Source organism: Bos indicus, chromosome 26 (assembly GCF_029378745.1).
Source record: "Bos indicus isolate NIAB-ARS_2022 breed Sahiwal x Tharparkar chromosome 26, NIAB-ARS_B.indTharparkar_mat_pri_1.0, whole genome shotgun sequence".
NCBI classification, from domain to species: domain Eukaryota; kingdom Metazoa; phylum Chordata; class Mammalia; order Artiodactyla; family Bovidae; genus Bos; species Bos indicus.
In genome coordinates this window covers 43460368-43472993 of record NC_091785.1, presented here as the reverse complement: position 1 = coordinate 43472993, position 12626 = coordinate 43460368, and positions in this window count along the sequence as shown.

The window sequence follows — 12626 nt, the reverse complement described above, 5'->3', positions numbered from 1 at the left end:
TGAGCCGGGCACCACAGAAAGCAAGCCTTGAGGCCAGGATGCTCCCCTTCGCTCTGCACCGTCTGTCTGTTCTGCTTAGAGGTGCCCAGCATGAGCAGAAAGCGGATTAGGCTTCTGGTGTTTTGCAGCACACAGAGAGCGACAGGCTTGGGGGTTGCTGGAAGGGCGGGGCATGTGCTGCTGCCTGTACTTCTGACCTCAGCAGGGCTGGTCTTCTCCACGCTTGGGTGCCTGTCTGCTCTGACACCACTGTGTGACCTGCCGTGTCTTTAGGTCTCTCCAGTCTGCATCCATCACAGCCCTCATCCCATGCATGCCAGTACATCCATTAAACAGTCTCCTCAATAGGAAAAGCTTCGATTTCCCCAGGGGCTCTGACGAGTGGCATTATTGGTGTCGATGCCTTTCCGATAGAGCTGGCGGAAGCAGCTCCTTCCTTCCAGCGCGAGAGGTGTCTCTTGTTTCTAATGATTTACTGTGCTCACAACATTGATGTTCACAAGCAAATGCATATTTATCCCGGTTCGGAAATCTGCTCCCCCGCAGTATGCACACGTGTGAAGGAAAAAACAGAAGAATCAGAGTCTGGCAGGATTTCAGAGGAAGGAGAGAGGCTGGATTCCTTGATTTCCTCTGCACACCTGCCACCTCCCCAGCTGGGCACCTTGAATCAATTTACAGATGACTGCTGAGAAAAGCTTGAGTTGGATTAATTTCAGACATTGATCAGCAATTTCTTTTTCAACCAGAGTTTGTAGGGTGCTTACAGTGCCAGGCACAGTGCCAGGGGTCAGAGGGCAAGAGCTGAGAGGAGACAGATGGCCTCTCAAGGTCAGGGGAAGAGAGAGACCAAAGCAATAAAACCTGTGAAAGTCAGGAAGAGGAGCTAGCTGGAGTATCAGGGAAGGGGCCATGGAGGAGCTGTGATGTCAGGAGAGGAGCACCAAGGATCTAGGGCATCAGGGAGGATCAGAGCAGCTGGGCATGGGGCGGGTGCGTGGGGAAGGTGGCATTTAAATGGGGTCTTGGAGGAACTTCCCCGGTGGTCCAGGGGCCAAGACTCTGCACTTCCAACGCAGGGGGGCTGGGTTCGATCCCTGGTTGGGGAAACAGACCCCATATCCTGCAACGAAGATCGAAGATCCTGCGTGCTGCTACTAACACCCGATGCAGCCAAATAAATAAATAAGATACTAAAAAGATAAACAGGACCCTGTAGTCTGTGTAGGAGTGTGCCTGGCCTGGAGGCTTGGTGGCGGGATGTGGGTGCTGCTTCCTGGGCACAGAGCGGGAAGAGCTGATTGAAGGGCACACTGGCTGACAGCGGCCCAGGTCACCCATCTAAAGGGCACGATGGCATTCCAGAAAATAAACCCAACTGGCAAAATGTACACTTGGGTTCAGGAGTTGGAGAGAAGCGAGCAGCTTCTTCTTGCCTCCAAGGCAGAGCCTGGGGGTGCAAAGTCACGTTCAGTGACGTTTTTATTTTGCACACCGTGTAGGAAGTGTTGGTTCCTTCCCTGCACTCAACAAATAAATGTGAACACATATGCCAAGAATATCAGGACTTCCCTGGTGACTGAGTGGTAAAGAGTCTGCCTACCAGTGCAGGGGACAAGGGTTCAATCCCTGGTCTGGAAAGATCCCACATGCCTCAGGGCAGCTGAGCCCGAGAGCCACAACTGCTGAGCCCACATGTTGCAATGACTGCAGCCCACGTGCCCTGGAGCTGCGTGCCCTGTAACAAGAAAAGCCACCTCAATGAGAAGCCCCTGCACCACAACCAGAGAGTAACTCTTGCTTGCCTCAACTAGAGAAACCCCGTGCCCAGCAATGAAGACCCAGAGCAGACAAAAATTAAAATAAATGAAACAATTTTTTAAAAGAGTATCAATCAGAAGGGACTGAAAATCATCAGCCTTCATGGGTACCTTCTGCTTCTCTGGCCCTTAGAGTGAGCACACGCTCTGAGCTACAGGAAAACCAAGTCTGACCTCTGACCAACAGGTGCCCAGCGGCGTGTGGCTTTGCATCCATGCGGTGAGGTGGTCCCCCACTGCTCTCCCAGGTGGTGGTTTGGAGTTAGACTGCCCAGGAGAGAAGCTGGAGCAAACCTGTGATGCTCTTGACTGGTATCTGTCTCCTTGGGCAAGCCCATCGCTATCTGCAAGGCTTTCTTTTCAGCTTTCATTCCTTTGAAACAGTCTTTCTGTTGGACTAGGACTCCTGCCATCCTTGAAAGAGCCAAAGAGTTGATCACACACACCTTGATATTTTTTTAGAAAACTCTTTATTTTTAGCTGCACCAGGCCTTCACTGCTGCTCGGCTTTCCTCTAGTTGCAGTGAGCTGGGAGCCACCCTTCATGCTGTGCGTGGGCTTCTCACTTCAGTGGCTTCTCCTGCTGTGGAGCACAGGCTCTGAGGCGGGCAGGCTTCAGTAGTTGCGGCTCGTGGGCTCTCGAGCACAGGCTCAATAGTTGGGGCACACAGGCTTCGCTGCTTCACGGCACGCAGAATCTTCCCAGACCAGGGATCAAACCTGTGTCCCCCACACGTGGGGGACATTCTTATCCACTGTGCCACCAGGAAAGTCCACCTGGGGTGTTTTGATACTTACAGGGGGTGAGGAGAGAGGGACTCAGCCCATCTCACCTGCATGAGGACACCCGTCCACCAGCTCCCTGCCCTGTGACTTCTGCTGACAATGGCAAGCTGTCGAGGACAGCAGGGATAGATGACCGAACCTGGTCAGTTTCATGCCCCAGCTATGCCCTCGGTGTCTGAAAGGCTGAGACGTGGACTTTCTTGGCCACAGAGCATTTCTGTTTCTCCAGTGCCAGGCAGGTGGCTTGCATGTGGCTCAGCTCCGCCCCGAGCTCTCCTGGCTGTTGCACCTGTTACCTAAGTGGATCTGCTGTGTGGACAAGGGAGGGAAAACCTGACTACAGTAGATCTGTTCTTTTTTATTATAAAGTTTTACTATAAAAGCTCATTGAGATTCAATATAGGGAAAAGAAAACCCAGGAGGGCCGAAGAATCATCCATAATGCCGTCTCTCAGAGGGAACTCCTAGTGATGCGTCAGCATCTTTCCATATAGGTTTTCTGTCTCTACCCTCACATAACTATTCTTTCTAGAATTGTAACATTGTAGGTAGCACAGCCTCTGGAAGGTTCATCTGCTGACTGTGTTTACCTGAAGAGTCCCCTCTGTGGTCTCCCTTAGACATGCAGATATAGAGCAGGCTGGTACCCAGCTGGGCATGAATCTTGAGCCTCCCAGAGAGGAGGCATGTAGGGAGCGAAGGACCTCTGGGATGAGGCTGGGCTCCAAGTCCCCAATCCCAGGTGCCCACGATTAGAAGTTAGGGAGAACTGTGGGGCTCCAATGTGGCCTCAGTCTGGTTTTAGGCTTGGGGTAGGTTCATTATGGGCTTCTCTGGTGACTCAGATGGTAAAGAATCTGCCTGCAATGCCGGATACCCAGGTTCAGTCCTTGGGTTGGGAAGATTTCCTGGAGAAGGGACGGTCTACCCACTCCAGTATTCTGGCCTGGAGAATTCCATAGACAGAGGATACAGGCCATGGGGTTGCCAAAAGTTGGACATGACTGAGCGACTAACGCTTTCACTTTCAGTTTCATTATGTCTACAGAAAACCTGTCTTGAGGAAAGGGACATCTAAACTGGAGAGCTGGGCTCCACGCTGGGGCAGAGTGTCCCTGTGGCCCCCTCTGGTCACTCTTGTCCACCAGAACACTGCTGTGGTGTTCCAGGTGACCTGAGGTCTCCGAGGGTATGGAATTCCCTTCCCTACATAGGTCCAGGTTAGTGTGGGCCGGTGGCAGGAGACGCTTGGCATGAGATAATGAAGGCGGAAGTGAAGAAGCAGCTGTATTCCTGTCCCCTGGTAGACTGGAGCACAAGGCACCTGGAAGCTCGCAGATGTCACTGCTCACCTGTGGGCTCATCTGGCTGGCAGGGGCTGCCATGACTCCTCCTTCATTCAGCTTCTGCAGCTCCCGGGCTGGTGGGTGTTTAGCTCTGTGATGAAGGGCATCAGAGTGCAGGCCACCCCCATCACCTAAGCTCGTTCTAGCCCATCCTGTACGTCTGCTCATCCTGTTTTCCCTGACCTTCTCCACCTCACATCCACCTTCCCTTCTCCATGGCTGACTTCAGGCTGTGGCACCAGATGTAGAAGCAACAGCTCCCAGAGACAGTTTAATCAGGTCCTGCAACTGGGCAATGCCAAATCCTATAATAGGTGTATAATACATATGTGTATGATATGTATTTATATAAAACCATGTGACTTTATGATAATAAATCTTACATTCATTTTTATTATATAATTCTTGTGCCCATTTTAAAGACATAGAAGCAGAGGCCTAGGAATCCACCAGGCCACCCTCATGCCTGTGTGATGCCCACTCAGCACTGGGTATGAGGGGCCACAAACCACTGACAAGGATGCCCTCCTCCTCGATCCAGGAGTCTCTGGTCTCTTCAGGGAAGAAGCAGGGGAGGTAGGGTGCCCCTCACCACCATCTTCTTACCCGCTCTCCTGTCTCCATTTCCTCAAAACTGTCAGTTCCCTGAGCCAGAGCTGGACCTTGGGCCAATTGCTATGAACACTCAGCAGATTAAGGAGAAGGGAGAAGGGGCGCCTTGGAGGAAGAACCAGGAGAAAAGAACTCAGATAGGAAAGGATATCAGGAGCAGAGGTCCTAGAGACTAAAGGGACCCCTGTGTGGTCTTCACTCCAAAACAGGGCGCAGCATTGGTGCACTACTTGATGCTCACCGCTGGGCCCTCTGCAAGCACACAGCTTGTCCCAAGAGAGCCTGAGCTGTCTCAGAGAGGGGCGGAGCCACGGGCATCCCAGAGAGAGGGGGCGGAGCCACGGGCATCCCAGAGAGAGGGGGCGGAGCCACAGGCATCCCAGACAGAGGGGGCGGAGCCACAGGCATCCCAGACAGAGGGGGCGGAGCCACGGGCATCCCAGACAGAGGGGGTGGAGCCATGGGCATCCCAGAGAGAGGGGCGTGGAGTTACAGGCTCCTAGGGTGGGTCTTTAGGGGGTTAGTGATTGAGAGAAAACACAGGTGTCACCTCTGTGAAGCATCCCTACAGGGGTTTAGGGGACTGAGAAAGACACTGGCTTCCCACCTCTCAAAAGTGGGTGGGAGCTGGAGCATGTGGAATAATAAAAAAAGTTCCCTTATACCCAGGTTCACAGGTCTGTAACATCACACGAGATAACGGGTAGAGGGAGAAAGGCTGGGGTCTCACTTTCCGCTAGCTGTTAGCTCATGTGAGCTCGGAAACGGGCACGGTGGCATCCGTCTTGTAAGAAGTAGCCTCTCAGTTTCCCATTCAGGAGGAAGGGACTCAGCTGTTTCAGCAAGGTGGGCACTAGGGAGGACGAGGAAATCGTTTTGTTGACAGTGTTAACACTAGGAGATGCAGGGTGTTTGCCCCAAATTAAGAAACTCAGGGTGTCACTTGGGGTCAGTCTTCTCCAGGTTCCAGGTTAGAGGGAGGGAGGAGCCAGGAATGGGTGCTGGCAGTTCCTGGTCTCACCAGTCGTGGGTGACAGAGCAGGAGCAAAGGCCATCTGCCTCAGATCTATCCAGGGCTCTCCCCACTCAGAACTGCCTGCCTTCAACTGGCCCAGGAAATGAGCTGCCCCCCAGGGGAATACAGATCTTCAGGCTGCTAAGTCCCACTCTTCCCCACAGCATCTGACTTTTCAGACTCCCTACTTCCAAAGCTGAAGCTGAAACTCCAGGATTTTGGTTATCTGATGTGAACAACTGACTCGTTGGATAAGTCCCTGATGCTGGAAAAGATTGAGGGCAGAAGGAGAAGAGGGCGTCAGAGGATGAGATGGCTGGATGGCATCATTGATGCAATGGACATGAACTTGGGCAAACTTTGGGAGATGGCAAGGGACAGGGAGGCTGGAGGTGCTGCAGTCCCTGGGGTCACAAAGAGTTTGACATGACTGGATGACTGAACACCTCCACTCACCCAGGGTCCCCCTTCTTCACCAGTGCCTTTAGCATCTCAGTATGCTGGCCTTCTTCCTCTCAGGGTCCTTCTGCTGCACCAACTGTGGCACCTGGCACAGGCCCCCATTTCCCCACAGGCCTTTCATTGAAGAGTTTCATGCTGGGCACTCTAGGAACAGGAGTGACAAGTCCAACTCCCAAATGAAAGTTCCAGAACTGTCCTGAGTCCCTGGGGCCACTGCCCTGGTCTGAGTTTCCTATACCCACCCCCCACCCCACCCCCTTCTGACATAGCTGCCAAAATCCCCAAAGGTTCAATGCCCTCTGAGTCCTGATGGGAGCTTGTAAGCTCAGCATCCTTAGCACCTGTCTTCCCCTGATCTTGTCCCAGGAATAAACCTATCAGGGCCATCGGATGGACTGTCACTGCCCAGGCTGCTGCTCTGTTGAGTCGGTGGGTAATTTGCTTCTCCAAGACCCCAGATTAAGAGATGCTCCATTCATGGGACTTCTTGTCCCACACAGGAGCTTTCCTCATAGGTACTGCAACTGTGCTTTGTTTAGAAAGAGTCCTCAACGTAGCCAACCCTGATGATCTTAAAATGTAACCTGCATGATTCAGGGTCCAAAGTAATTTAGAATGTGTTTCTGGGAGGATATTTCATGGTGTTACACAGGAAATGTCCAGGCACCAACAGGGGAATTATTTTCAGGTAGGACTCCCAGCAGGAAGTGACCCCTCCCTCCCAAGAGAGTTTCCTGGCAGAACAGCCTAGGATTTAGAGTCAGACCAACCCAGAGCACATCCCGCCTCCATCCTTTTGAGCTCTGCTGCTTCTGGAAAGTTGCAAACCTTCTCTGAGCCTCAAGTTTCCTCATTTCAAAAACCAAGCAATAAACTTATCTATCCAATAGAGTTGTTATAAAGAAGAAAAACACATAGAATGCTTACCAGAGCCACTTGCCCACAGGGAACAGTGCTGGCCCACTCCCAAAGCCTCCCACCAGAATCTCAAAGACAGAATGGTTGCAAGCAAAAGCTGAAAGAGCTGTGTACATGAAATTGCATCAGTCATGGAGCTTGAAGGCAAGCAGCTGAAGCTAATTCTGCTTATTAAGGCAAAACAAATGCATTGCAGGGTGTGAGCAGCTCACAGGATCTCTGTATGGGTCAGACAACTAGTTTTGGAGGCCGTGCAGCCAGTAAAAATGTTTAGAATCACTCAGCAGGGCTGCCCCTGGGGAGACACCTGAGATCTCTATGGGAACTGACACCTCCACTGGCGCTGATCCCAGAGTGAATGAGCTGGCCATTGCTGCTTGAGCCCAACTCTGGAAGCCTCTAGAATGTGTGGTTACCTCTGGTGCCCCCAACCTCCCCAGCATGGTGTCCACACAGTCTCAGACTCTTTCTGTCACTGGCTGCCATGGGTACCTAGTGGACAGAACCCTCATCAAATGCCTGTTCCCCTGGCTGCAAAGGAGGCTAGGAAGGCAGGTCTCTGGCACTTCAGCATCTGTAATGGAACAGACTTCCTCTCTCTTCCAAGCTACATGAAGTGGGGAAGGGCATACAAAGATGCTAAATGGCCAAAAAGTTTATATATGAGTGCAAGTGTGCTAAGTCATTTTAGTCACGTCTGACTCTTTGTGACCCCATGAAGTGTAGCCTGCCAGGCTCTTCTGTCCGTGGGGTTCTTCAGGCAAGAACCCACTGGAGTGGATTGCCGTGTCCTCTCTCAGGGGGTCTTCCCAACCCAGGGATTTAGCCCATGCCTCTGTGTCTCCTGCACTGGCATGCAGGTTGCTGTTGTTTTTTTTTTTTACCACAGGCATCACCTGGGAAGCTTATATACATACATGTATATATGCATGTATATTTATGCATGTATGTATATGTTAAGTTCTAATCCTTGCTATCTCTAAGTGTGACTTTATCTGAAAATGGGGTCTTTGCAATGAAGGGATAAGGTCTTTACATGTAATTTACTCGCAAGATGAAAACACACTGCAATATGTGTGTGCACACTGTCACTTAAGTCGTGTCTGACTCTCTGCAACCCCACGGGCTGTACCCACCAGCTCCTTTGTCCATAAGATTTCCTAGGCAAGAATACTGGAGTGGGTTACCATTTCCTTCTCCAGGGGATCTTCCCTGACCCAGGGATTGAACCTGTGTCTCTTATGTCTCTTGCATTGGCAGGCGGGTTCTTTACTGCTAGTGCCACCTGGGAAACCCCCATTCTTCAAGAAGATGGGCTATTAATCCAATATGACTGAAGTTCCTTGGCTTGCAGCTGCATCATTGTAATCTCTGCCTCTGTCTTCACGTGACAGTCTTCCCTCTGCATGAGTGGGCCTTCACATGCTATTCTCCTCCCGTCTTTGGCTGTCTCTGCAGCTCTTCTCCTCATAAGGACTCCAGTCATATTGGATTAGGAGCCCATCTTACAGCAGTGTGTTCTCACCTTAACTTGCAACTAAATTAAATGTAAAGACCTTATCACTTCATTGCAAAAACCCCATTTTCAAATAAAGTCACGTTTATAGATACCAGGGATTAGGACTCCAACTTGTCATTTTGAAAGTGAAAGTGTTAGTTGCTCAGTCATGTCCGACACTTTGGGACCCCACGGCTGTAGCCCACCAGACTCCTCTGTCCATGGGATTCTCCAGGTGAGAATACTGGAGTGGGTGGCCATTCCCTTCTCCAGGAGATCTTCTTGACCCAGGCACTGGACCTCGATCTCCTGCATTGCAGGCAGATTCTTCACCATCTGAGCCGCCGGGGAAACCCCTTATCATTTGGGGGGATCAGCACTCTGTTTGGTTTTCTCTGTATCTTCCCTGTGCTTCCTGGGACCACCTCCCAAATACACCACCTGCACCCAAGTCCTTCTCTCTGGGTTGTCTTTGGGGGTTTAAACCAAGATGGAGTGTAAAGATCTGAAAAGAAAAGAGAAAGGGGTGCCAAGCCCATGGGAGGAGAGAGTTAAGACTAAATGATCTATTGGCCCCAAGATCAAGAAACGAGGTCAAGTTCATTTGACCTCATTCAAGGAGACCTCAGGGAGATGGAGGGGAGGGACGTTGGGTAGCAAGCAGAAAGCAACCCTCTTTGTTAGAATTTGGTAGATGCTCTGGCTGGAGCTGGGCCCATCTGGGGAGGTGGGAGAGACAGAGGCTGAGGTGGAGCTGGACTTGAGCTTGAGGGCCTAGACCAGGGAGCCGGGACCCTCAGGCTGGGTCCTCTAGTCCAGCCGGCTCTGGCTCTGGCTGGGGAAACTGAGACCCAGAGATGGACAGTAACTCGCCTTGGTCCCTGGCAGGGAGTAGAAGGTCCATCTCTGACCCTCCTGTTTTGGCCTCTCTTCCATGGCAGGGTTGGTGGCCGGCAGGATGCAGTCAGACAGACCTGTCTGGGCTCTGCTGACCCAGTCCATCTCTGCTGGGACCAGGGTGGAGGGGGGCAGACTCCACGGCCGAGCACTGATGAGCACCCGGCTCCAGGCCCATCCCCTGACTGTTCTCTGTTGTGTGGGCAGTTTGGGCAGCGTCTCTAGGGCTCTGCCTTCCCTTGACTGCCATGCATTTTCATTAGTTTTATTAATAAATTATGGCCACACCCTTCCTGCCCACAAAGTTGACAAATTATATTCATAGCTCTTAGAAACGTCTGCCAAAACATCCACCCTCCACCTCCGCTAGAGCCCCTGCTTGGTCAGCAGTGTGCCTTTTCCCAGCGCTGTTATTTCAGCATGGGTCCCACGGCACCCATGGGCAGACAAGGTTACCTGGTGACAAGCAGCGGACGCCGTCCCAACAGGTCTGATTTTGTCAGGAAACACCTTAGCATCACTCTTTGAAAAGAAAATGTGTCTCAGCTGGGGGCAGCAGGAAGAGACTGGTACGGTTTAATGTGGTTATACATTTTTCAGCTCCTTTAAAATATTTTTATTTTGCTTTGACCAAAGGAGATACTTGTGTAAAATTTTCAGGGTGCAAAGTCCCAGGTGGCATCACTCCCTTGTGAATAGGGTATGAGAGCAAGTGTATCAGTTTTTTCTTGCTGCGGTAACAAGTTACTACAAACTCCGAGACTTAACACAAATTTATCTTACAACTCTGGAGGACAGAAGTCCAAAATCAGTCTCACAGGGCTAATGTCAAGTTGTGGGCACAGCTGCTTCCTGCTGGAGGCTCTAGGGGAGAATCCCATCCCATACCTGTTTCAGTTTTGCAAGTTTCTCTGCCTGCATTCTCTGCCTGTTTCAGTTTTGCAAGTTTCTCTGCCTGCATTCTCTGCCTGTTTCTCTGATGGTGACTCTTTCCTCTATTCTGTGTGTGTGTGTGTGTGTGTGTGTGTGTGTGTGTTTTTCTGCACCACAGGACATGTGGGATCTTCCCTGACCAGGGATCAAACCAGTGTCCCCTGTATTATGAGCAGAGTCTTAACTGGACCACCAGGAAGTCCCTCCTCCTTCTGTTTTTGAAACCCATCACTCTGACCTCTGCTATCGTGAGTGTTTCTCCAACTCCGACCTTCCTACCTCTCACTTATATGGAGCTTTGTGATTTCAGTGAGCCCACTGGATAATCCAGAACAGTCTCCCATCTCCCTGTTAACTAATTGTATCTATAAAGTCCCCTTTACCATATGAAGTGACATATTCTCCATTCTGGGGACTAGGATTGAGCAATCTTTTCTCCCCCTTGATATTTATTAATTTGACTGCACCGGGTCTTAGTTGCAGCGTGTGGGATCCAGTTCCCCAACCAAGACTCAATCCTGAGCTCTCTGCATTGGAAGTGTGGAGTGTTAGCCACTGGACCACCAGGTAAGTCCCATGAACAATCTTGGGGCTGTTATTTATCCTACCATAATCAGAAAAATGTTTCCATGACCTGGCCACTGCAATCCTGCTGACATCCTGTGAAGCAGGAGGAAAGGGGGCTGGGGGCCCAGAGGAGAAGTCACTTACTCAGGATTGAGAAGTGAGTGCCAGAGCTGAGAGAGGAACCAGGGTCTCCCTGATACCAATGCCAGCACTGTTCCTGCCAGCTCCCATGAGCCCCCCACCAACAGGCTGTCTGTGTGGAGACCGGGAGTGTGGATTCTGGCTGCAAATGGAAGCCATGATGTGGACCTGGCTCCATCCTGCACCTGAGATCACATGGTCAGTTTCTTAACGTCCCTGGCTCTCAGTCTTCTGGGGGAAAATAATGGTTTTTCTATAAAGCTCATAGTAAGTGTTGGCTGTATGGTAGCTGGGCTTCCCAAGTGGTGCTGGTGGTAAATAACCCGCCTGCCAATGCAGGAGACATAAGAGATGTGGGTTCTATCCCTGGGTCAAGATGAGCCCCTGAAGGAGGGCATGGAAACCCACTCCAGTATTCTTGCTTGGAGATTTCTACAGACAATGGAGCCTGGCAGGCTACAGTCTATAGGGTCACAAAGAGGCAGACATGACTGAAGCAACTTAGCAGGCACGTACACATGTGGTAGCTATTACTATTATTAATAATAGTAGGGTGGAACCCCAAATCTCGGAGCCTCTGAGGACGTGCACTGAGATGCCGGGACGCCTCTGGTTCCTGCCTGCTGTGCTCAGAGCCCTGCATGTGCTCCTTTTTCTCTTTGTTCCCCTCTCTTAGCCAAACCCTACTCATCATTCTAAACCCAACTTAGATATCACCACCTCCAGGAAGCCCTCTTTGACTGTTCCAGGCAGAGTTAGCTGCTCCTTCCCCATGTGGACACCATGGTTGCCTCTCAGGAGCGGTGAATCTTGATAAGGAGATGGAAGTCGCCCAGCGTTACCCTCTGCAGACATAGGTTGGAATTCCAGGCCCATCACTAACCCCAGGATATGTATTCAGGCCATTCTGAACCCAATTCCTTATTTGTGACCTGGGGTGGAGGATGACAAGCTTACTTCCCAAGTTGCTGTGGGGCCTGGGTGAGACCATTCATGCAAAGCCTTTCCCCTAGCTTTGCATGTGTTAAGTTCTCAGTAAATGGTGGCTGCATACAAGTAAAGCATGGAAATCTCACAGTTTCCTTGAGACAGAGGGACCCAGGGCAAAACTTCTCCCTGCTTTTGGCTGGAATCACATCAGAGTGAGGGCTTAACTCCTGTACCTTGGACTCTTGTTATGACCATCTTTGATTAACAAAAATGTAACGTCAGATCAATTGCTATGAAGCACGTGGGCTGATGAAAGCAATGGAGTGGACTGTGGGAACTCAAGGTATTCCTGGGGTCCTTGGCGCTGTTGGGAGGCAGTGACTCAGGTCCTGCCTCCAGTGGCTTTTGTGTTTCCTGGGGCTGCATTTAAACACTAGTGGCAGGGATTTCCCTGACAGTCCAGTGGCTAAGACTCTGCCCTTCCACTGCAGGGAGCGCGGGCTCAATCCCTGGTCAGGGAACCAAGATCCCATGTGCTACTCAGCACGGCCAAAAAAGAAAAACAAACCAACGAGTAAACATGGGTGGTGATGGGCTTCCCAGACCCCAGGATTCTGGTTACGATGCTGGGAGCCCCACCCCCGGTCTGTGGAGGAGATGGCCCCTTGCAGGACTGAGTGATGGGATGGGCAAGGGGGGAG